The sequence below is a fragment of the Stegodyphus dumicola genome, chromosome 6 (assembly GCF_044657685.1).
Source record: "Stegodyphus dumicola isolate Sdum_Otavi_A_Nest chromosome 6, ASM4465768v1".
Lineage (NCBI taxonomy): Eukaryota > Metazoa > Arthropoda > Arachnida > Araneae > Eresidae > Stegodyphus > Stegodyphus dumicola.
In genome coordinates, this window is record NC_140773.1 from 93,129,000 (window position 1) to 93,156,445 (window position 27,446).

The following is a 27,446-nucleotide window of genomic DNA, read 5'->3' on the forward strand; positions in this document are numbered from 1 at the left end:
CAACGGTACCTAGAGACATCACATTTTGAATAAAGTATTCCCCCATTCGAATATGAACATCTGGAAGAAACAATTTGGAATTTGTTTTATAATCTGTTTCATATTTTGTCAAACATTAAAGAACTTTTGATTAACAAACTCAACGATTTCAAAACGAGCAATGGCAACACAGTGCGAAAAAAAAAAAAACAAACATTTTTATCTCCAGCGCCGGGAAACTGTTTATCGTAAATTGTAAAGGTACTCGTATGCTCTTTTAAATACTTGTAATATTTAAAAGAGCTTGTAATATTTGTAATATAAATAATTTTGAGCTTTTTCTTGTAATATTTGTTCAATTGAATTCCATGGTTTAAGTGCGAAGAACATGATATTTAATAAGCAAAGGTAACACACACATCGTTCAAAAACGCTGCTTTGGACTTAATATAAAATCTGAAAGTTTTCAGTTTTTTTTTTTTTTTTTTTTTTTAAATTAAGAAAACAAATACAAAACTAGTTTTTTTTTGTGTGTTGCATTTTTAGTCCAAAGGGATTTGAATCCCGAAGTTTCGTTTTGGCATTTTGCGTCGGACGGATAAATGTCGGTTCACTTTTCAAACTGTTGCCATAAAATGTTAGAGTCCTGCATTATATTTGAAGAAATTAAATAATGAAAATCTGCGTAAATGTATGTATATTTCTCACATTGTCATAAAATAACGGTACATAGAGTCATCGAATTTTGAATAACGTAATCTTCCAACGAATATGAGCATGTGGAAGACCAAATTTGAAATTTGAAATTTGTTTTATGATCGATTTCCTATTTTTTAAAACGTTGACGAATTTTTGATTAACAAACTCAAGGATTTCAAAGCGAGCAATGGCAACGTTGTGCAGAAAAAACATTTTTATCTCCAGCGCGTGAGTCTCTGTATCGGAAATTCTAAAGATATGCTCGTTTTAAAACTATTTTGCGATATTGCTGTTGCACTGGATCTTATGGTTTAAGTGCGAGGAACATGATATTTAATAAAGAAAGGTAACACACAAAATGTTAAAAAACGCCCCTTTGGACGTAATTTAAAATCTGAAACATTTCAGATTTTTTTTAGCAGTTATCTTTGGTTCTACATATTTAACAAAAATATTTATTTAGATTATGCTATTAAATCTGAACAATACCCACGGCATTGTTAACAGTTTTATCCTGCAATTAATTTCTCGAAAGGATTGTCGTTAGAATTTAATATTAAATTAATTCATTTTTCTAATTTTAAGACTTTTGGCTGTCATTACGTACGGCGTACAAATTTAGGGGCATATGGACTTAACAAAATACACGCTGTAACAAAAAAATCGACGCACTAAAGAAGGCGTTGTCCGATGGAGATAAAACTTGGCGGATAAGAAGATTATATACAAAACAGAAAATGATAAAAATTCCAGAACAAATGAACGATTTATTTCATGGTTACATAGTTACAAAGTAACGAGCTCAATGAAGTGTTGACCCACTTCTAGCCTGGATTCAAGCTGCCGCATGGCGGGGCACAGAGGCATAGACTGATAAACTCTCGGATGGTCTCCTGCGGTATTTCTGCCAAATTTGCTCCATTTGTCGGCCTAGGTCTTCAACATTCCCAATAGATACAGTCAACTTCTCATCATATCCCAACCATGCTCGATGGGAGAGAGATATGGCTGGCCAAGGAAGCGTTTGACAAGCTGTAAGACAGTTCCTAGCAGCACGTGCCTTGTGTAGCCTGCCATTATCTTGCTGAAAAATAAGGCAAAAAGAAGATTAGCAAAATAGGTCTCAGAATATCGTCAACGTACCGCTGTGCTGCAATTGTGCCTGTAATGACGACTAAAGTGGTCCGGCTATCAAGGGAAATGGCACCCCAGACCATAACTCCTGGTTGAGGGCCTATGTGGCGTGCAATAGTGAAAGCAGGATCGACCCACTGTTCTGAGCCACTCCGGATAAGTCTTCGAAGATCGTCACGACACAGTTGGAAGCGGAATTTGTCGCTAAAGACTATACGTCCCCTGTAAGCATCATTCCAACAGGATCGAGCCAAGCACCACTGTAATCTGGCTCCCAGTGTTCAGGCGTGAGTGGCAGGTGGCGTACAGCTCGGTACGAACATAGATTTCGCTCTGCCAAACGTCTGTGAATGGTCATGGTGAACACTCACGTGCGGGTCGCACGTTTGATCGTTGATAGCTATAAATAAAGCGTTCTGATAGCTGATCTAGGTCGAATATTATTATCATGACGATGAAATCTGCGATTGTCCACCCATTCTTGTCAGCATCTTTTTATCGCTTCGACTAGTATGACGAGCGATTCTCCGATTTTCCCAATCTGCCTCTTTCAATCCAATGATACAAACTCTTTCAAACTCTGACAGTTATTCATAATAAGCTCAAATCCTGCGGCGAGGCATTTTTTAAATCGTTGAAAGGTATCCTAAATCGCAATGCAACAGAACCTTTTAACAACCGTTCAAGAACAGCTCCTTACATACATCTGCAGGATGCGAAGTTTCGTTGAACTGGAGATCGTTGTATTCATTCATTGGACACCAAATTTTAATCACTTGCATGAAAACATTTATGCATACAAAATTTCAAAGCAATCGGATGATTCCTTCTTGGTGTGTCGATTTTTTAGAACGTACTGCAAATTGGATGCCAAACTATTTAGACATTAACTTTCTCTTATTATATACTAAACCGCATAAATTATTGATAAAGTTTTACTTGATTCTATAAAATTATCGGTCAGCAGATTTGTCGTTACCAAAAGAAATTTAACACTTAGAGTTCGATGACTTACGGATCCGAACTACGACGTCTTTCAGCCTGTTTAGGACTGTGTATGGACCATCCGAATGTGATTGTAGTTTAGGATAGAGTCCTTTCAATCGAGTCGGATTTCACAACCACACCTTGTCTCCTTCGTTGATCGATGTCCAGTAGCTCTCGTGTCGTATCGGGTCTTCATCTTCATCAGGTATAAGTAAGAATCTGTAATATCTGTCACATATGCCGTGCCCCAAGTTCTCGGAATTTTCAGTAATACAGCTTCTTTTAAGGCAGGTGTAATACGTAGTAAGGTAAAAATACGCTGCCGACTGATGTGGCTGCTTATTCGGAAATCTCCACCTTCATTTAATCTGAGGATCAATTGTCCAAACAATGATTTGGAAGATGTATGTTTGAGAAGCCCTTCGGCCACCACTAACGCCAGAAGTGGTGTTCACTTTATTATGGAAGCACCTAGTAGGTCGGTCACCTCTGCCTCCTATGAAGAGCCGGACATTTAACAACCGTGCCTCCTCCGGGATTCGAACCCAGGCTCTTTGGATCGGAGTTGGCTTCCCTAACGACTGTACCGTCTAGGCAGCTTATGCATAATGTATTTTAGCTGACTTTTATGCTGCTATATGAAAGAGGCAGTACAATAAATTGTTTCTGATTCTTTTGGAATTCTTAGTAGAGACATTTTGTTGATAATAGACTGCGTTCTTTACTTTTACATTAAATCGAAAACGCTTTTACATTATTTCATAACAAGTTCCGCATTCAGAATTTTTCTGTTTAAACCTCGGAAAGAAATTGCAATATTTAACACTTTACTTTCTCGGTGTGAAATCTATTGGCATACTGGAATAAATATCACTATGTATACGCGAGGGAAAATTGTGTAATATGAATGCTTAAGAGGAGTAAATAACGCTGGAATGTCTCTTAGTGATCATTAGTAAAAAAAGATGATAGCACATGATATTAGAACTTTATGCAATTGCTGACACTTGCCTAATCTTATACAGAAAAGAAAAGCACCAACACATCTATCAAAACATTTTATAATATGAAGCAAGATTCGCTAGAAGCAACATGACATGATTTCTTGTCTTCTTACCTTCAGTTTGATACGATGATTCACTGAAGTGACTACAATAGTATCGTCCTTCTGCTGGAATGCATGGTAAAGCTTATATTTATCAATTTTTTACTTAAGCTCAGTAGCACCACATCAAATCTGAATGAATGTAAACCTTACTTCGAAGGTAAAAAATGAGATTCTTGAAAATTATTTCTGCAGTCAAAAATTGAGAGTGTTTTTCTTTGGTTAGAGAACAGCAACACTAAATAGAACAGATGTATTTCTCCTACTTAATTTCAGGTTGCATGACATTGCAACTAGACAAGCTTTGATAATTTACTTTATAAACCTTTGCTTTGATAGATCCCGGCATTTGATAGGTGAAAGATGAGAGTAGGGTCCGTACACCAAGGCGGATTTCACTGACTATTCGGGTATCGTCCGAATCCCGCAACTGTCCAGAAAAAGAATATTGCAAACAGGGGCAGAAGGTGGAAAACAGGCTTATTACGGATTCCTACAATACCAATGCCTATTATACAATATAGAGATACTTACATCAAAAAGTGCTGTTACTATGTTTAATTACAGTATTAATACATTGTATTACATTATACATTAATAGTGCACTATTATAATAGTCAACGCAGGGACGATAAATTAATACGTACAATAATAAAATTTCATTTACAGACATTGCAGAGCGATATCAATGCGCATTGTATGACCTATAACTATATATAGTATACATTAATATTACATACATACATACAATACATTAATACACAGATAACATAAAAGGTGGATTCGATATAATCAATAAAACAAACAATCAACAGGTTGTTAATAGCAGAAGTTGAAATATGTAATATTGTCTAGATTACTCAGAATAAAGGCTCACCCGCAGCCGAACAGTACAGTCTCTCAACACTGGTTTGGACCAGGGTTCGAATTTCGTCAAACGGGCTGGATGAATGGGCATTTTTGTGGTTTTCTCTACACACAATACGTATACGAGCCAGTTTCCTTTACAAAGTCCTCCTTCTGAGGCTAATAAACTTCGAGTACTTTGCCTTAATTTAATATGCCATATAATACCATACCACAATTTGACTGAAACTAATATTCAGATTAATAATTTTTATTCCATATTAAAAGGAATCTGATGTGGACACCACGACTTCCTTGTACTACCTATTAAATTATATACACGTTTTGCTGCATTTATTTGAACTTATTTCATTACAGATATACTTTTCATTCAATTAATTCAGTTCTCATGTCGCAGCAAAACAAAGATGTATAAAAACTCAAAATATTTCATTAAAATTTGTATAGTAAAAAATCCAACACCAAATACAGATAAAACAGCTGAGAACCATTTTTACAATTAAAATTAAAATTTCTATGCAAAAACAAACAAGCGAGCAACAAGGCGGCAAATAAACAAATGGTGCTTAGTTAGGCTTAACTCACCACGTAAATTTTCAAATTGTTGATAATTCTACAGCTATAGCATGCAGATTAAGGCTGTTTGTTGACAAATATCTGCCTATTCTTTCAACAGCAAGTTTAGCAGTATATTATCACATAAAACAATGCAGTGAAGTGCTGGAGAAGTCTGCTCCTACATAGAATACATCTTCAAATTTCTGCTAAATTTTTTAAAAAATTGCATACATTATCATATTATTATTAACTATTTGCTGGATATCACTTTTATTTTTTAGCGTTTATTCGATTATTATCAATGTTAAAAAACAGGATGCGCGACGCCTTCATTATGTCAGATGGTTATTTTTCATTTTGGGAAACATTTAATTTTTTTTACCTCAGGAAACGAAATAATATTTACACTTTCAACACGACACATTTCATTCATCAAAATGTAATTTCTACAGCACAAAATGTACATATACATCGATTATATTCAAATACTTTGGAATCCTAAAGGTTTCGTTAAAGGTCATTGCGTTTTTTTTTTTACTCCATTTGTTGCGGATCGTCTGCAGAATTGAACAGGTTTTGAATGTAGATGCACCTTCTCTCAAGCAATTTAGTACAAAACGTTGAATGATTTCAACAGCCATCTATAGAATCTAGAAACCAGAACGAATATTTAATTCCAAGATCCTTCAGCTAACGAGTCAATGTGTTCAACGAAAAATGTTTCAAGCGCAATTTTCGGCTGTCCGCTAAATATAATTCAAATGATAAATTACTTGACTAATTCTATTAATAAATATTCAACTAAGGGTTATGCAAGAACGTGGAAAGATCATTTCATATTTTTTCAGAAAGCCTTAGGGATATCTTTAAAACTGCCTTCGGTTACCAGTTTTGAACCATTTTACGTGAAATCTTGAAAGCTGAACTGATATTCTTATGGAGTATTTTATGGAATTTAATCATAGGAAGAGAATGTGTTCACATTATACTTATATTTTCTGAATAATCTCATTATATCATTTAATACGTTGAAATTAAGCATAACTGAAACGCATTTAAAATATAGTCTTCAAATATTAGGGATAATGTGTTGTTTCTATAAAGATTATTTAAAGTAAATTTTGCACTTTTAAAAAATCTTATAATATGACTCTTCTTATTGAATATTTCAGTGTTATTTCGTGCATTCTATAGTATAAATTATCTCTATATTCGGTGGTTTAATCTCTCGGCTACTCATGGGGTAGTTAATTTACAAACTTTTTCTTCAAAAGTACAATATTTTTATTTATCTTTACAATACAATATTTTTATTTATAGTTAAATTAGTATATTTTAAGGTGCGTATCATTTATTTAAAATTAATTTAATTTAACAGGATAAAGCCTGAATAACCTCATTTTCAATTAAAACATAATGACCTCAATAAGCTCTTCAAAAACTTTAAAAAAAAAAAAAAAAAAAAAAAAAAAAAAAAAAAAAAAGTCGTTTTCTGTTTATTTTTAAAAGTCGTTCTCTATTAATAAAAACTAACTCTCAAATCGCATTCAAGATACAACGAAAAAATAATTATTAAAATATACCCAATATACTCTTGATTAACTGAGTGCGCATTATCGGGTTTTCGGATTATCCATGTGTACCCATGCAGGCCACTCAACTCTATGCGCGAGAGTATGTAAAAAACAAACATGCTCAAAGTCGATCATGGACAAAGATTGTTTTTCATACAGAAATAGGAAATTTATCTAATTGTGACGAAGTCGAGGCAATGACTAATCGGAAATGTAAAAATTCTAGACACCTAGGGAACATTCATGCCAATTTTGAAAACGATTTTTCTCTTTTACACTTTCATATATTCGAAAAATTTCAAAATATCTAAATTTAAAAAAAAAAAAAAAAATAAATAAATAAATAAATTCAAAAATTCAAAATATTTTTCATGTATTTAAAATGTATCATATACGAAACATTATGTTACATATATTTTTAATCCTTTTTCTTTAAATTAATTCTTCATTTCAGTCCCTTACCGGGACATGAACCTGAATCTCTCGAAAGGGTCGTTCAGACTGAGGTTTATCTCAGCTAACGGAGACAACTAACTTAGCCGACCCATCACCAAAACCAGTTTTTCCCCATAGCGCAGCAACTTGCAAAATCTGAAATACACGCATAGCGGAGCTAGTCGTTACATGGAACTAAATCTGTTAACTCAGATAAACCCCAGTCTGAACGGCCCTGAATGCGCGTCGACCCTTATAAGATAAATATACATATTACGTTATGTAATAACAGCTTTTGTTTTAATTTGGCTTCATTTTACATTACATTCGAGTATTGAAAATTTTCCTGAAATGTTGTACTTTGTCGTCTTTTATGTCTATTTCATATCTCAGCGTAAAGGAATTTGTGAATTATACCTTCGCAAGACATGAGGAACTTTAAAAGATTAATTACTGAGAACGTTGCTTAGAATAAACTGAAAGAGGTAATCTACTAATATTGGAAGACAGAAACAATATAAATACCCATGTCTTACCTGAGTTAAAAATTAATAATCGTAATAGAAGAAATTATTCCTCTAATTTTTGCACTAAATGAAGAAATCAGTCAGTAAACTAATACGCACTACTATATTCTGCTATATAAACCAATAATAATGCAGATAGAGATTCAGCTAGTACCAATTACTGTTGTTTCAATAAAATTTCGTGCAAATTGAATTTAAAATTTAAGACGTATAGTAAAGATACACACAATTTTACTTGCGAAGTAATTCTAAATTAAATATCATTTAATGACAATGTTTTCCAGATAATAAATAATTTGTGCTTCAAGACATATATATATATATATATATATATAATAAATTTATATTTCTTTCAGGAATGCGAATGAATTCCTTTGGAACTTTTCAACAAGTACGCTTTATCATATTTCTATTTAATGAATGAAATATTCCAGTAACTGCTTCTACATACATAATTTTCAGATGGATGCTTCTCAGATCAGTTAAAATGTTCTCTGACAAAAAGCGAAACTAATAAATGTTTGAAAAATGTATAATAATGTTAAAATAGGCACCATTAACTATTTCTGCGTCTCTGAAAGTACCGTCTAAACGTTGAGGAAGTTAGTTCAAAGATTATTTAATGCTTTCCAGTGGATCACATTTGGAATGAGTGAATAACTTATCTTTCAGGCTTGTGCTATTTGCATTTGTATACCTATGCGCATAAAGAAATGCTAGTTGAACTGGTTTCTCATTGAAATATCACATCAGCTCCAGCAATATAAATAAAAAGTCAAATGTAAGCTTAATTGCATTTAAAACTGAACAGAAGATTTCGAATATTTATTTGACCGTTCTACATTCTGATACTATATTCTGAATAAATTATTCACTCTTTATCGAATTTGATATTCAAATCTTCTACAGAGAATATTTCTGACTATTTAAAAATGTTTTTTAGCTATTACGTATTCATTTTTTCCTCTTAACAAATCTGATGTGTTTCGGCATGTTATGCAAATATACTTGTTAGTGAATTTAATATGACAAAATATAAGGAGTCTACCTGCATTAGTTAGGATACGTTCACGAAAGTCTTTTTAAAAGGGACTAAGTCGTAATTATATTACAGGTGGAAATCAAAAACGTAAAATCTAGAGCTAGACCATTCTCAGAGAATAGAACCTGGAATGAACTAAACAGTTTCAAGATCCACTCAGCCACTAAGAAATAAGAAAAGTAATGACCGAATACACGGAGAGCAACTTATACGTCCTGCTTATGTTATTTCTTTTAAATTAGTAATATTCAAAAATAGCAGATTTTCAACCAGATCATCAAATTTGGAATATTTAAAAAATTTTTCCTTGACGATTATTTCAAACAATAATTAATGCAGTTGACATTCGTTATAGCAACCCTGCCATCCTCTAGAAGTTATTTGAATATACAAAGCTGTTTGAAGGAAATAATGCCTCTGCGGAGGATTTTCTGAGAAAATTGGTTCATATCCCCGGTTATGCATGGGTAAAAAACCATAAAAAGCAACGTTGCAGCCAGCCCCTTCATTTGGGTTCGAGACCAGTTTGAATATAATGAGTTAAGCTGGGCGCTTAAAATGGATGTAATATTCTTTTCTCAGCTGAGTACATTTTGCATCAGCTGGTTTAATAAACGATAATTATAATGAGCAGTCGCTGTAGCGAATGTCCATGCATATAAGAAATGAAGTGCAATACGGTAAAAACAAACTAAATAAGCAAATTTAAGAAAAGTTATTTCATTTATTCTAGATAACGATTTAAAGAACTAATAACAGTTATTTTAATTGTTCTAGAACAGTGGTGAAGAACCTTTTGGAGGCCGCATGCCCATTACCTTTTAAGGAAGTAATATTTAAGTAAGTAATAAGGATGTAATATTTTAATCGCGTACCGACTGATGAGGCTCTGCGTTCCAACTGTGGCACGCGTGCCATAAGTTCGCCGTTACTGTTCTAGAATAACACAAATTAACAAGCAACAGCACACAAGCAAATTCTAACTGTGTCTAAGAGAAAAACACAATGAGCGGACGCATTGATCTGCATCGTTGCGTGATGGTACCTTAATTTATATGCCCACAATTGTTCTACTATACATTTATTTACATTCAGTATGTACATATTGAATGTAAATAAATCAATTGCGGTAGAAGTATTACAACTTACTGCTTTTCTGCCACCTGGCAAATACAGTGCGTTATATCATTAGATAAGTTATATCATTAGTGCGATATATCATAAGATTGCTTCTTTGACATTCTATTACGCAACTGATAGCGTAACTGATTTTACGCGGTGTGCCGTCTGGTATAAATCACCGCAATCGGAGAAGATCAAACACAAAATATTTACAATGCTGTCACAACATTTCATAACACTCTCAGTGATATCATCCAATATCATGGTATCTTGAAAATTGTTTATATAGCTCATTTTGTGGATTTATTTCAATTTATCGATAAAAGCTCATAAATGCTAAATATAATACACACATGCGTAATTCATTTATGCTGATTCATCGCTATTGATAAACATTCAGGTTACATTTCTAGAAGATACAGAATTGAATGAAACATTTTTAAAAGTAAGCATTTGAAGCATAGTGTACATAAAGATAGAACACGTGACCAGATATAAATAGCGTTGAATTTAATTCTATTTATTTCTAACTTAAGTAGTAATATACATATGTTAGAATACATATTATATATATATATATATATATATTTGCTTACTGTTTTAAATGTCGTTCTGAAATCTTTGATTTTAAAGAGATGCCGTGTACTGTCTTGCGTTTGATGATTGCAACTAACCTCGCATGGAACAATATTTTTCCATTTGCTGTTTGCTATAACTAATTAGCCACCAAATTCTACAACTGAGGGGTAAGTATTCATTCATTTATTTCTTTGTTTTTCCTGCAACTGTATTTCAGAGGTTGAATCTGTTTAATAACAAAGAGCAAGCTAATCCCATTAAAAAAAACCTCCATAAACTATAATCATAAAATTTTAACGATCTAATTACTTCTTTGTTTCATCTGTTATTACATTTTAAAATGATTTTTGGTTGAAATATTTAGACTTAATGGAACCGCCCAATCTGTATAGTAGTTAGGAGAGTAAGCCGCTAAGTTGGCTTCCGACCCAGGTATAGATACATCCCTGCAGAATTGGTTACAAACTGAGCGGGAGTCAACCACTAGCTGCCAGGCCGCAGCCCTGGGCAGCCACCGCTGAGCAAATGACATTTATAAAATGCAAAAAAGAAATATGCATGTGCATACAAAGCACTTGAAGAAGCGTACAATCAAAATATATGTATATACATATAGATACCAACTCGTATACACTCTTACATACATATATTCCGAAACAAATAAAAGTATACATACTCTCATTCATATTGATATATATATATATATACGTTATCATGATAGTTAAAGTTTACATGAAGCATGCCATTGAGGTACGCGTGATCCTTAGTATAAATTATGTACCATAAATAAATAATATAAACATGTACAGATACATTATAGCATTCAGATACAGTAGGAAATTTGTGTATGAAAACCTGGCACAGCATAAATACAAAATTACATATTGAACATACCTATCACATATTCTGTTGCTGACATATTGAACTAGCTTATATAGACTTTTATGGCTACTATCTTCAAGCGTTAGAAGAGTAATTGCTAGTACAATAGTCAATTATTGTTTTCACTTTCCGCTGGGCAACTCTGTTACTTTGTAGATTCTGGAATCAAGACGGCCAGAATCTGGCTCCTGGTTGCTTGAGGCTTTTAAGTGCTGTGTGTGGGCAGGAGAGCACAAAATGGTCTGGATGACCCTCCTCCCCACATTTACAGTTACCATTCTCTTTCAAGTGAAAGCAGCAGAGGTATAAAGTGAAGGGCCCATGACCAGTGTGGAAATAGGTCATGTGATTGCTGTCTTGACCTTGGGAATGAGATTGTAAACACGTCTCCCTGTGGAGGCTTGATCCTAACGTTTTTGCCATCTTCTTAGGATCTGATAGAATGTTCGACTCTTTAGGTCCGAGACTGGGCTAAGGGTCGGGACTTCTCGCAAAGTGGAGGAATCCGCTGCTTCCTTTGCGACAACACCTGCTCTCTCATTTCCTTCTATTCCCGTATGAGTGGGCACCCAGATGAGTGAGGGTCTTTGCGAAGCAGGCATGTGGTTAGAATGTCTGTAATGCTGCTGACGATAAGGCTGCGAGAACGAATTCCAGTTATCGCAGAGAGGATTGAGGCTGAGTCTGTGCAGATGATATTGGGCAATGTGGGATTATTCTTCAGGTAGAAAAGAGCTGCTCTGATTGTTATGAGCTCCGCCTGAAAGACAGAGTTTTTAGAAGCGAGCTTTCTTTTCCAATCATACGTTAAAGCTCCTCCAGAAAGTATACAGAATCCGCTTCCCGTGCCCCCCTGGAGTTTTAGAGCCATCAGTTAAAACACCATTTGCAAGTCCCTCGCTCTGTGTTCTATTAAAGTAGATAGTGTCTACAAGATTATTCTTAGCAGGGTGGCAGGGAGCTTGCGGTATGTGATGCTCATAATCAGTATGTATATAGCTTTGTCCCCAGAGACTCATGGTGCGTCGTAGCCTGCTTACGTTAACCACCGCAGCATCTGGTTCAACTAATAAGTCCAGAGGCGACGGGCCTGCGATGATTTGTAAGGCTGCTGTGGACGTGGTACGATAAGCTTTGTAAATGAGAAGAAGCTGGTGTCACTGCATAGAGAGTAGTGAACGTCTCATTTGGGAAGAGTTGTTAGTTCGCCAAATAGCAGTGGAATACAGAATAATTCTTTCCACCACTGCCTTGTACCATATTCTAAGTAAGTGACATGGGATACCCCATCTTAACGAGGTTGTTGATCGCATGAAAGTAGTCAGTCAGTTGATTCTTAACTTTAAAGAAGAGATGTGTGATTGCCAGGAAAGTCTATTTTCTATTACTACTCCTAGGTACTTAAGTTGTTTCACACATTTAATGGATGACCCCAAGAGTTTAAGACAGGGATTTCTACGTAATGGAGAGCCTCGACTAACTATGACTACTTGTGTTTATGGCACCGAGAGTTTAAGTTTATGCTCTCTTACCCAGTCAGCAAATAAATTAAGGTAATCCTGAGTTCACATTTCAAGGTCGCTTTAGCCTGCTACAATTAGTAAAAAGTCGTCTGCGTATGCTAAAAGTCTTACTCCTTCTTTCTTTTCAAAGGCTGAGAAAACTGAGTTAGCAACTATGTTCCCAAGGACGGGTCCAAGATAGGAACCTTGCAGGCATCCCCTCTTAAGAGCCTTCCTTACCAATTCTCTGTCTAACGTCATTAAAACTTGTCTTTCGTAAAGATAGCTGTGAATCAGGTTATCTGGTTCAATGTTCCGTCTTACTTTCTTTGGGAACATGCAAGGACCTGACTCTGAACAGGGAGCTTACTAAAGCTATGTTCAATAAATGTGGGAAGTAGACAGGATACACAAGAAGGGTATACAAAACCCTTTATTTTTCTCTATTTACAATAATTTCCGTACTTCGGAATACAAAGATCCACTACTTGTGGTCTAAACGTAAGAATATAAAAATAGAACTAAACTCTAACTTAACTATGAAATAATAAACGTGGAAGATGGCCTTATATTAACAGGAAGCCGTATGTAGTACAGAGAACTGTTAACACTACAATACGTTTAAAATTTTCAAGAGGATTAAACCTCTGGCCTGGAAGGCAACAAGCAACTGAGTAAAACTTCTAAGGCAAGCGGCCTGCTTCGTCTAACTCCTTCCTCTCTCTCGCTTGGCAAAAAGCCACAACTTAAGTACTTGGCGTTCGCCAGACAAATTTTGCATAAATAAGTTAACGCTTTTAATTCTGGCCGGAAGTAGAAAATAAGAAGTGATAGTAAAGATTTAAAATAAAATAAACGTTAGTAAAACTTAAGATCCTTACAAGGTGTCTTATGGAAGCAGAGCATTTGAGGGCAGCCAAACTGTTCATTATATCAGGCCACCACAGCGAGTCGAAAGCTCCTTGAACATCGAAGGATATGACTGCTGTATGCCTATCTTCCATTTTGTTAGTGAGTATTATATCCAAAAGCTGAATCAATGCGTCGTCCGTGGACATACCTGGTTTGAAATACAATTGATTCTGATGAATGTTCTTAGATCGTTCAATGAAGTATACAAGTCTGCCGAGTACAACTCGGTCAAGTAATTTACCTGGAGCAGGCAGGAGACAAACTGGCCTATACGAGGATGGAAGGAAAGAGTCTTGTCTTGGGTTTAGAAAAAGGGGCAGTTCAGCTGTTTTAGTACTAGCGGGAAAATACCGGAGACGCCAGCATGCAGTCAGAAAAGCCAAGATTAAGACTGGAAATTTTGGAAAATGATTTTAATCACTTGATTACGTACTCCATCCGGACCTGGTGCTTTACGAGGTCAGAGTGTTAAACTTCTGCTCTGGATGGATGTGGTTCAGTGTCTTGCATACCAAATGTAGAGTAATTCTCTAAATTATGGCTTAGGAAACGATGTTTTTCGAGGTCTTCATCCAGATTGTTGTCAGGAAAGATATTGTCAAGGAGCAATTTGGCTACCTCTGCTGTTGAATCGGCAGTGGAACGGATACTCCGTGGAAGTGAGGTAGGCCTGAACACTTTATTCATCGATATTTTGTAAGCTTGTCCATAAGAATGCGTAGTTTCGGTACAGAAATTCTCCATAAAGAGAGCTTCGCTTGGTATATGTGTTTTTTACAGATGGTACGGCCGTCCTAAATTCCTTCATACGTAAGTTTCTATGAGCTTGTTCTTGGGTGACCTGCGCACGCCTTCGTAGAGCTCTTAGACGGCTTCGTTCTTTTTGTAGGCCTGAGATCCACCAGTGTGTTCTAGGGTTGCTCTTATACGCTTTGATTTTGTAAGCTGTACGACAAGCTACGTCAATCGTCTGGATGAGTTGATCATAGGCTTCATCGAGGGTTTGCTGATTGTAGCTGCTATTGAGAAAAACAGTCATGTACGGGTCTCTCGGTGCAAGGCAGTCTAGGAACATTTTGTGACCTCCATATATAGTCTTGTAACGTTTTTTCACCAGATATATGATTAGTATATCTATGCTATAAGTAATTAGGCGATCATCGCTTGTTGTGGGGATATCTTTGACCCTTCAGTTCTGAATGTAAAGGGCCACGAGGGCCGTATTGATGGTAAGATCAGGCCAACCTTCTGATCTGGTTGTTCAAAAGGTTGCGGGAGAGACTAAATCGTTAATTTGGATCAAATTGTTAGTAGCCATGAAGGCAATCCTGTGGTTGGCTCTGGCATCCTCTTTCTTGCCTCGCCATACGGGGCTCGTGGCGTTATAGTCTGCCTCAAAAATTCCGTATGATGCCGGAAATGGTAGTGTTTCCTCAAGTTCTCTTATTGGTACCTCAATATCCACTCTCGGAGGGAAATACGATGAAGTGGCTGAGAGTTTTTGATCGCATGTCTCCAGGATAATAGAGACTGAACGTTCAGTGCTCAGGAGTAATGTTGGAGAAAGAGGACCTTCGTAAATGATACTGCTAAGGAGTTTCCAGGCAAAAAGCAATTGCTTGTGTTGGGCAAACCTATGATCTTGCAGTAGGTGGAATATGGTTCTTGAACCATGGGGAGGTCTGCTTTCATCTGTCCCATAATCTGAGTAATATTCAGTGTAGCAGGACGTGATCGCTGATCGCTGAAGATTACATTGCATGCATTTCAATCCTCCTAGAAGACGAGGGAGAGCAAATCCCTGCTGGTGCTGGTCTATGAATAGACCCGACATTGTTGAATAATGTGCTTGTACGTGTGGCATGCTTTTACGTTTGCCTGGTGATTTACACTGTAATCAGTGCCCTTGAGAGCGTTTGAGTGAGAGCAGTTGTTACAGTGCTCTGCCTTCGCAGTACAATTCTCAATCGAATGCCCCTGATCGCAACTGGCACACACCGGATTGGACTTGCAAGTTCTACTTATATGTCCAAATTCCTGGAAGTTATAGATATAATTAATAATAATATTAAAGAATTTTTTAATCTGGCATAAATTAAAGCCCAAGTAGATTCTATGTAGAGAAAGGATAATCTCTTCTAGAACGTGGTCTATATCAAGAATCCAATTTTGGCTGAGTCTCTACTCTTGACAGAATTACGAGAAAAAATAGCGTCTTGCTCTGTGTTATGAACCAGTTGAGAAATCGTATCTGCTCCTTGCTCTCCCGTGAATTCTTTTGGAGCTCCAAATAGTATGAGAGCACGTCGCTTTGGACGTGGAAACCGGAGAGAAAGGGAGTCTTTAAGTAGAGGCTGTTACTCTATGGCGTTCTTGATAGAGATAATATCAGAAATGGAATTGCACCTATTGAGCAGTTCCGTGCTGTGCCTAGGGCGTCTTTAAATTATTTTAGTTCCGAGCTGCGCTGCCTTCAGTTCCCAACTGGATCCTAACGCTCTCAGGCGTTCTGGAGGAATGCTTAGGTCGAAGAAGGAGAACGTGCTCTGTAAAATTCAGTTTAGGCTCTGTGCGCAAGATATTATTGGAGGGGGAGGGAGCAGAAATGAGGTTAGACTGCTGTTTTGTCTTTTTCATTCCTCGTCGAACTACTTCAGTGAATGGTGTAGGGTCTTCTTCAATAAGATCAGGCTCCTTATCTTTAGCTGTTATTGTCCTAGTAGAGGGGGTTGGAACAAAGAGGTTGTTGCGTGAAGCTGCAAGCTGCCCTTCCAAATTAGCTATTTAAAGTTCTTGCTCTGTGAGGAAAGATCTAATGTTGCTGAGGCAGATTTTAAGGGTATTGCAATCAGCATTGTTTAGCCTGTGGGTCGCGTTCTTGGCAGTAAGGAATGTAATTACTCTATCGCAGATCTTATTGAATGAGTGAGCTCTCTTTGGGGCTTCTGAGTTTGATGTTGCTGGTTGTTCAGATGCCGGGGAAGTAATCAGAGAGGTGTTAGTAAGAAACGAGGTAGTCGATTTTGCCGGCGATATTGACTCATTTGCCATTTTGAACCCGGTACATGCAATAGAGAATTGCGGTTCAAAACCGTGAACCGAAGCTATATTGTGCTATTAAATGCTTTGCCCAGTGATGACGAAAACAATTACATATAGGTAAATACAAGCATAGGTAGTCAGTATATATAAACTTATTATTGCAGAAAACAGCTAGTCTGATAAAGACAACAATAGAAATAATAATAATAAAATTCACGAGTACAGTAATCTCATCTGAATGGGGCTAGAAAACCTGTAAGTTAGTTACTGCACTATTAACATGAGGTGCAGACAATGAGAGGTAATATGCAGAATTACAATAAAAAGCGAGCAGTTACTTAATCTGAGGCAGTACAATTAAATATAAGTGCGTGCAATGAAAGCACTGCCAACAGTTAGCGTGCACGGGTACAAGGTGACATGTAAATGAGAAGTGAATGGAGGTTACAGAAAACTCTTATTAATTTCCGTCACAAATGACAAATGTATCGAACTGTATGTTGAGAAGAAACCAGCCACAGAACCTATTACTCATACAATGCATACAATACACAGAATAATTGCATATACAGAAATAAAGCCTGAAAGAAAATAATAAGGTATGGTAACAAAGTACAATAAATGGCTGTCAGTAATTAAGCATAAACGAAAATTGTCAGGAAAATGAAACTAAATAAGTATAAAAATAATAATAATGATGATAAAATATTAAAAAGTAAATATAATAGAATAAAAAACAGTGAAAAACTAGAACAGGGTTAAAAAATTAGGTATAATAAAGGCTGGCTAAGTACCGTACAGCTAAGTGCAGAATGTAAACAAAAGCACGTGCAAGACTTCTATCAACCGCACTCTACTATGCGCGCATGCGCTGGAAGAGTTTGGCAAGGAGTTGTCCGACAAGTTCAGAGAGCGACCTATCCTGCTGGACAGACCCTTACACCGCCGTGTCGCAAAAACGAGCCGGGTGATGATATCGGGGTAAGAACAAGGTCACAGAGGAAAAATGCAATTAAAACTTACGGCGCTCAGTCACTAACTAAGCTAGCAGGACAAATGATACACTAGGAAAAAGGTAACCTAAAAGCCTACTTTATCGTCGAACAATGGTGTTGATATTCCCACTTAGACCGGAGATAAGAGCAAATTAATCCAGGTGTAAGCGCTGTTACGTCGCACAATAAAAACACTGCAATATATCGCACAAGCACTTCACAATCACAGCACTGGTATCAATAAAGAGATCAATTCTTTCACTTTCCAATGGTACTATGACTGAAATTGGATGCCAATAGGTACCAGAGAAATATTAATAGATGTAAACACCACAAATCGGCACTTTACGGGGTGACGTTAAACCTCAGCAGATATAACGAGGTCAAGTGACGAACAATCACTTCTGCATTAAAGGCTTAATTAATCCAGCACTAATGATCGGAATCGCTCCAGATGTATATCAAATTGCTTAGCTTTAAAAGATCTTTAAATTGATACAACTCCTGTGTATACTATATCAAAACTAACTTAAAATAAAGAGACGAAACGGGAGCTCGCCAATAAAAGTTCTACAGCGTTGACAAAGAGTGGTTAGGGGAGTAAACCGATGATTTGGCTTCCTACCCAGATAGATAGTATATCCATGCAGAATTGGTTATCGACTCAGCGGGAGTTAACCATTAGCTGCCAGTCCGCAACCCCGCCTGAGCAGCCGACATTTATAAAATGCAAAAAAGAAATATACATGTGCATACAAGGCACTTGAAGAAGAGTATAATAAAAACAGATGTGTATACATATAAATACGAACTCAGATACAGATATATACACTCTTACATACATATATATTATTAAACAAATAAAAGTATACGTAATCTCACTCATATTAATATATATACATTTTATCATAATTAGCTAAATTTTACATGAAACCTACCATTGAGGTACGCGTTATCCTTAGTATAAATTAGGTACTATTAGCAAAAGATATAAACATGTACAGATATAGTACAGCATTCATATACTGTACAAACTTTGTGTATGAAAACATGGCACAGTATAAATACAAAATTACATATTGAACATACATATCACATACTCTGTTGCTGACATATTGAGCTAGCTTATATAGTTCTAACGTGATTATCGCTATGCTTTGCAGAGCAAGTAATCTGTCTTCAGGTTAATAAATGTGCTAGTTCAAAAAGAGTTAATGCCCTACTGAAGGTGCAATGTCTTTTTCTAAGAGAACTGTGCTTAGAAATGGCATTGTTAGAAATTAATACGTGTTAGACACGACTCAAGTTTGCACTTTATGGCTACTGACTTCCAGCGTCTGAAGAGTAATTGCTAGTACAATTGTACGGATTTTCTTAATTTGCATAACAAATTTATTTTAAGTTTTCCTGTTCTCAACTTCTCAAACTTCCCATCACATTCTCTCGCCAGGATGTAAATTTACAGTTAAGTGAAGTGCTATTTAAAAGTGTGATTATCTCAGTTTATTCATAGCGTGTTTCGCTAGCCTAGTGCACGTTTCGTTGTTGTTTCGCGGTCACGCTAGTAAGCCTTTTGGCCTTATCAGTTTAGTATCGCGTCGGTTAGATTTCTGTGAGTCCAGCTGTTAGGAGTAATTTTGATGTGCGTTCGTGCACTCGTTTATTTTTCAGTTTTGATTCATATTATAGTCTACGTTTAGTTACCACCGAAAGTGTACGGTGTTTTGTAAAGCACGAAGTCCATGCTTTCTGTTAAATTAGTTTGATTCAATAAAGGATTATTTTGCAACCTTCTTCTGTGCTGGTATTTAATTCACGCCTTTGCGAGAATTCGCCAGATTCATTGTAGATCTAAGTTAGTGTATGTGGACCAAGTGGAGATAGATCTTACAAGGTAGTCAATTATTGTTTTCACTTTCCGCTGGGCAACTCTGCTACTTTGTAGATTCTGGAACCAATTTGGTCAGAATCTGGCTCCTGGTTGCTTGATTCTGTTAAGTGCTGCGTGTGGGCAGGAGAGCATAAAATAGTCTGGATGACCCTCCTCCCCACATTCATAGTTACCTTTATCTCTCAAGTGAAAGCGGCAGAGGTATGAAGGGAAGGGTCCATGACAAGTGAGGAAATACGTCGTGTAATTGCTGGGAGTCTACTTTGGTACAGATGGTCCCGGGTTCGAATCCCGGACAAGACAAGGCTGTTTGTAAATATATAGTGTCTTTGCGGCATGGGTGTACTCTAAACACAGGGCGAGATGAAAGTCCTCTCGAGAGGCTGGTGGTAGGATAAGTGGGGTGCGCAGTCTTGCACTGTTAAGGAATATTCTTAGATATCGCCAAGAGATGGCGTTAGGAGTCCATCTATTGGCTTACTTAACCTTTCCCCTTCTGAACACGTGACTTGAAAAAATTTTCTTCTTGAAGGTAGAATTTCGATGCACTACGCAATAGAATTCGATTTAGATTTTAGCTGGAATTATTCAGTGCCTTTTGAGCATTAAATATTCGATTCAGGCATTTTAGCCTCTATTGTATATATGTAAATATTAAGTTTAATTAAAATTTATGGAAAACCCTCCAGGCCATGCATCTCGTCTTTTGGATTATGACTGATTCGACTTTGATCTAGAACTTTCGTTTCATAATGGTGCATCGGCCCCAGAAAAGATTCTGATTAATTTGAAAATTTGTGTTTTTCGCCTTTTGGATTAGCTTTGTAAGCGAAGACTTCTCACGGTAAGTCTCCTTTGATAATTTATTAAAATGGAACAGAATACACTAATTAAGAATCGAGCACATATACGTGCTTCTGTAACTCAAATTATTAAAAATGTAGATGTGTATTTAAAAGAAGAAAACAAGAAGAGTTAGAAAATTGTTTGGAATTGTTAAATAGTAAAGAAACGGAACTACATGATTTAAATGAAAAAATACAAAATTTGATTGAAGATGAATCAAAATTAGATTCAGATATTAACACTTCTATGGAATATAACGATAAAATAATAATAGCGAAGTCTAAAATCAACCGTTATTTAAGGAAATACAATACTCAAAATATCAACACGAATTTAAATAATTCATCTACAGAAGTTGAAACCAAAAGACAGATTGAAGGCAATGTGAAATTGCCCAAACTGTTAATTCACAAATATTCCGGAGATTATAAAGATTGGATGAAATTTTGGAATTCATTCAAGGTCACTATTCATGACAATGTTACACTTTCGAAGATAGAAAAATTTAATTATTTGAGAACTTATTTATGTGGAAACGCAGCATCAGCCATAGAAGGTCTCTCAATCTCAGACGCTAATTATGACTCTGCTATAGACATTCTTAAAAATATATTCGGTCAAAGTGACCTTATTATCAATACACACATTTCTAATCTCTTAAATTTAAATCCCGTTCAAAGTTGAAGTGAAGTGGCAAAATTGCGAAAACTTTATGATGCAATTAACGTTCAAGTCAGAAGCCTTTTAGCATTCGGTGTGAAACCAGAAACATATTCCAACATGTTTATTCCAATTTTGATGAAAATTGTCCCGAACGATATAACTTTAGAATTTCATCGTACAAATACTGAAAATCCTTCAACCTATGATTTAAACAAATTTCTAGACTTTCTCCGATTAGAAATAGAATCGCGAGAAAAGATTAATTCGTTATCCTTTCCACGCAAGTCAAAACCGGAAATGAAAGGTATACACAGATATCCAGCGACGCCGAAACATAAACAAACTGTCACCACACGTGAATTTATGGCAGCCGCGTCATCAAATGAAAACTGCATTTTTTGTTATCAAGACCAAGACTTAGAGTCCTGTTTATGCCTCACAGTTAATGAGAAGAGAGATATTTTGAAAAAACAAGCGCGTTGTTTTCTTTGTTTGGCCCCTAAACACAAAATCTCACAGTGCAGGCAACGCCAAACTAAAGTTTGTAAAATTTGCAAAGGTAAACATTCAGAAGCCATATGTTTTAAATCCAGTTCAATAGTTAAAAATACACCAAGTGATAAAAAGGATAGTATATTAATTTCGAAAAATGATACACAAACTAAGGAACAGAAAAAAGAAATTGTTTCGGCCGTTTCACATAATGCAAATAATACAATTCTTTTACAGACTTGCACGATAAAAGTTAAAACAGCTAAGGAAAAGGTGTTTGCCAGACTTCTCTTGGATAGTGGAAGTATGAAAAGTTTTTGTGCTCGCGAGTTAGCGGACAGATTAAACCTCGAAGTCATAAGAAAAGAAAAATTGACTGTCTACACTTTTGGGAATACTTCTCCCATCCAAAAAAATTATGACGTAGTTAAATTAACTTTAGAACATAGAAGTTCTCCCGATTCTAGAATAGAAGTTGAATTATTAGTAACTGATCATATATCAGGTACAGATATTCCTCCTCCTAAATCAGAAGAAATTAAGCAAAACAGACAATTAAAAAATTTGCTGCTCGCAGATTTTCCCGACTGTAAAAAACCCATTGCCATTCTAATTGGTGCAGATTATTATTACAACATAGTAATGGGACACGTTAAATGCTTAAGCAAAAATCTTGTTGCAGTGGAAACTATTTTCGGCTGGTGCCTACATGGACGAAAAGGTGATGATGATGTCTCTTTAGCTTTCAATGTAGTTGTAAGGAAAGATTTGATTTCCATACAAATAACAAAATTTTGGGACTTGGAAAACTCAGGACTTATTGATAAGAGGGAAAACTTCGATTCAACTGAAAATGAAGTCTTCGAATATTTCGAATCAAATATAACATATGAAAATTCTCGCTATAAAGTTAGATTGCCTTGGAAACATGACACATCAAATCTAAATAATAATAGGGAAATCGCAGAACAAAGATTTCATCGACTTAGAAAACGATTTAAAAAAGATCCTAATCTATTTTACGAATATAGGAACGTATTAAGACATCAGTTAGATCAGAATATTATCGAACCAGTTTCAGAAATTTCAAATGAAGAGGATACCGTGTTTTACTTGCCACATAGGGAAGTTATACGCGATGATCGAACTACAAGTAAATTACGTATTGTTTATGATGCATCATCGCATGCCCCAGGATCCATTTCTTTAAATGACTGTCTACATGTTGGGCCAAATTTATACCCTGAAATATTCGAAATATTGTTAAGATTTCGGTATAATCTAATAGCCTTCACCGCAGATATAAAACAAGCCTTTTTACAGATTCTCATATATGAAAAAGATCGAGACGCAACCAGGTTTCTGTTTTCCGATTTCCCTAATGATGAAACCATTTCTACTGACATATATAGGTTCACTAGAGTTTTATTCGGAATAAATAGTACTCCATTTCTATTAGCCCCTACCATTAAACATCATCTGAAAAAATATAATAAACTTTATCCTACAAAGGTTAACTTTTTGAATGAGAACATATATGTAGATGATGTGATTGGATGCCAACCAACGATCAATGAAGCATTAACTACGAGTCTAGAATCGGTCCAAATATTTAAGGAAGCAAGCATGCAGCTTCACAAATGACATAGTAACTCGAGACAATTACATGAATTGTGGGTAAAAAGGGGTATCGTTCCAGATGAAAATCCTGAAGATTTTAATAGAGAAAATTTCCCATTTAAAGTCTTGGTATGGGATAATTCAAAGGACTTACTGTATTTTGATGTTCGTAACTTATTGTCTTTCACATCTAAACCAATAGAAACAAAACGATTTCTTCTACAAGTGTTGGGTCGGATATTCGATCCGATTGGAATTTTAGGACCTTTCACTGTTAGAATAAAGTGCTTAGTACAGAAGATTTGGTTGTCACAAATAGATTGGGAGGAACCGTTACCTGAAGATTTGTCCTCTGAATGGAGAAAGTGGTGTGAAGAGCTACCTCAAATAGCTGAATTCTCCATCTCTCGTTACCTTTTCATGCACTCGAACATTAATGTCGAAAATTTCGAACTACATTGCTTTTCAGATGCAAGTGTCAAAGCCTATGGTACAGTCGCATATTTACGTTTCACGACAGAAAATAAAGAAATCAAAACGGCCTTTGTCTCTTTTAAAAATAGGATAGCCCCACTAAAATCCCTTACTTTACCGAGGTTAGAATTAATGGGGGCATTGTTATCAGTTAAGTTAGTCAGCAATATTCTGAAATGACTGAAATTGAGAATTCCGTGCTATTTTTGGACAGACTCAACAATTACTTATTTTTGGATCCAGAAACAACCTGAAGCCTTCAAACCCTTTGTCAGGAATCGTGTCGAAGAAATACAAAAATTAAGTTCACCTCAAGATTGGCATTATTGCCCAGGTGTCGACAATCCTGGGCAATAACCTCGTATCCTCGTAACCTCGTAACCTCGTATCTCGGTGAACGAAGATTTCCAAGTTAATAAATGAGACCATTTGGACGCAAGGTCCCCAATGGCTTCAACCCCCTCACGAACTTTGGCCAAAATTAGATATTAAAGAAACAATAGATGAAAACAAGCTGGAATACCGAAAGAGATCCGGTGATATACATCAACTTGAATGTACAATCGAAAAAAGTGCAGATGATCTTTTCGACATATCAAAATATAGCAAATTAGAGAAGGTGTTGAGAGTCACTGCTTGCACAACACGTTTCATTAGAAAATTAAGAAAAAACTAGCGACATTCAAGGAACTCTCACAGCTGAAGAGTTACAAGAAGCAGAAAATTTCTGGATAAGATCAAAGCAAAAGAAGTTTTTTGCCGAAGAATATAAATCCCTCAAAGAAGGTAATTTAGTTGGAAAAAATTATCCTTTGTACAATTTTCTTTCTTACATTGATGAAAAGTAAATCATGAGGTTGAGAGGAAGACTGGAATTTTCTGCCTTCTCACTAGATAATAAACATCCAATAATCTTACCTAAAAATTCTCGACTAACGATTCTGATTGTATGCAAAGAACACGAGAAGATAATGCATGGAGGAATTGCTGCGACTTTAGCTAAAGTCAGATCACGCTTCTGGATTCCTAAAGGACGACAGTTAGTCAAAAAAAGCATTAAAAGGTTGTATAATTTGCCAAAAATATTTAGCTAAACCAGCAGACCAGATGACAGCACCCTTACCAAAGGATAGAATCAAAGAATCGCCTCCATTTGCAGTCTGTGGAATTGATTTCGCCGGACCAGTTTACGTAAAGAATTCTAAAGACACTCAAAAATCCTATATTGTTTTGTTCGTTTGTGCAGTAACCCGAGCTGTACACTTAGAACTTGTATTAGATATGTCAACAGAATCCTTTTTACTTGCATTTCGCAGATTTTTGAGCAGAAGAGGAACCTGCGTAATCATCTACTCTGACAACGCCAAGACCTTTAAGAGGACAAAAAAGAACTTGAGAATTTTTCAAAAGTTTTAAAAGATAACAAATTCAAGAATTTCATTGCCAAAGAAAGAATCCATTGGAAATTTATAATAGAACAAGCCCCATGGTGGGGAGGGTTTTATGAGAGACTTGTTAGATCTGTTAAAGAATGTTTAAGAAAAATCGTAGGAAAAGCATTGTTGACTTTCGAAGAAATGTCTACACTACTTGTTGAAGTGGAGTCAGTTCTTAATTCACGACCTCTAAGTTACGTTTACAACGACAATGACGAGCCGCAACCTTTGACTCCAATGCACTTCTTAAACATTGGACAAACTGATTTGAAGTATCCTTTGACCTTTGCTAGAATCATCGGTAGCGAAACGACAAGAGAAACGCTGTTAAAAAGAAAGCGTTATCAAGAATTGCTGTTAAAACACTTGTGGTGGAAATGGAAGCAACAATATTTATTAGATCTTAGAACTGCCCATTTCTTGAAAAATCCGCAACTTCAACCAGAACTAAAAGTAGGAGATGTTGTTTTAGTCGAAGGAGATAATAAAAACAAACTCTTATGGAAACTTGGTAGAATCATAAAAATTATTCCTGGACGTGATGGTAAAGTCCGATCATTCGAATTAAAAACTGGTAATGGGACTTTAAAACGTACTGTTCAACATCTATATCCTCTTGAACTTTATATATTTTGAACTTTAACGATTTAGTTATGATTTTTTCCTTTTTTTCTATTAATGATTAAATTGAATATCGTTAGTTAAGTTTGTTCAGTTAAGTGGAAAATATTTTAAAATTTAGTTCATTTATTAGTTATAACATTTATTATTTGATACATGAAGTGTATAACCTGTACTGGAATTGAAGTGTTTGACTAATTAGTATTTTTTAATATTTTTATAGAATAGTGATTTATGTACTTGATTGTATGTATAACTGAGTTAGATGAACTCTTGTCAGAGTTCAGGTGGGGAGTGTGTTAAGGAATATTCTTTGATATCGCCAAGAGATGGCGTTAGGAGTCCATCTATTGGCTTACTTAACCTTTCCTCTTCTGAACACGTGACTTGAAAAAATTTTCTTCTTCTTGAAGGTAGAATTTCGATGCACTACGCAATAGAATTCGATTTAGATTTTAGCTGGAACTATTCGGTGCCTTTTGAGCATTAAATATTCAATTCAGGCATTTTAGCCTACATTGTATATATGTAAATATTAAGTTTAATTAAAATTTATGGAAAACCCTCCAGGCCATGCATCCCGTCTTTTGGATTATGAGTGATTCGACTTTGATCTAGAACTTTCGTTACATGCACTCCTTGCTACTGTAATACTTCTTTGGCGATATGAAGCAACTCCAATGATGGAACACAGCAATAACTTTTATTTAACACTAAAAAAATGGCGACATACAAACAAGAAGAGAAAACATATTCTAACATTTAAAAATAAATTACATTCTTCGTGCAAGAGTCGCACGTGGCACTCGAGTCTGGTTTCAAATATTGCCATTCACAAATACCTTAATGTTCAAATATTTAAATTATTTAAACTACAATATTTAATATTATTTAAAGCTGTTACAACCTCTTCCTCAATGGAGAGACTTTTACCGAAAGGAAAAGTTCTGTAAAATTCGAAAGTTTATAAGCTCGGCTTGCTCAGTTGCTTAAAGAGAAAAGATAACTTCTCTCATAAGTTTCCAAAATTTCAGGCCGAAAATTTTAAGTTTTAAACAAATATTTTTACACCACATTTAAATAGGAAGAAAATGGACAATGTTCAAATTAGTCTTCTTTTTTTTTCTTGACGGCGCCTAGATCTCTTCCATGGTGGACCAGTTCCTCGGCTATAATTCACAGCAAAGCCTTTCCTCAGTTCATTTGTGCCTTTCGGATAATATTCATTTGTCATTTGCTTTCGACAATTGTTTTCTTAGTCTGTTAGTAGCGACTTTGATATTAAATCAAAAGCCGAAAGATGATGATAACACTGCATTGCAAAATGATTCTCAATATTAATTTCTTTATCGTTTTCCAATTTTTCGTGAACATCTTCCACGCCTAATTCCGGTGATTTAACTTCTTTTTTAAAGACATCTCTGGATGCTTTATTTTCTTCCTTCATCGGTTCCAAGATCTT

At 35.7% G+C, this 27,446-nt stretch overlaps 1 long non-coding RNA gene across 2 annotated transcripts in view; it reads right to left on the minus strand.

The window, feature by feature from the left end:
• Positions 1-1,443: 1,443 nt before the first annotated feature.
• The window catches only part of LOC146996802 (uncharacterized), a 94,927-nt gene continuing 68,924 nt past the window's right edge, over positions 1,444-27,446 (minus strand). For both annotated transcript variants that reach the window (XR_015041473.1, XR_015041472.1), the window contains exon 2: positions 1,444-1,762. This is a non-coding gene — a long non-coding RNA (uncharacterized LOC146996802). The remainder of the gene's footprint in view (positions 1,763-27,446) is intronic.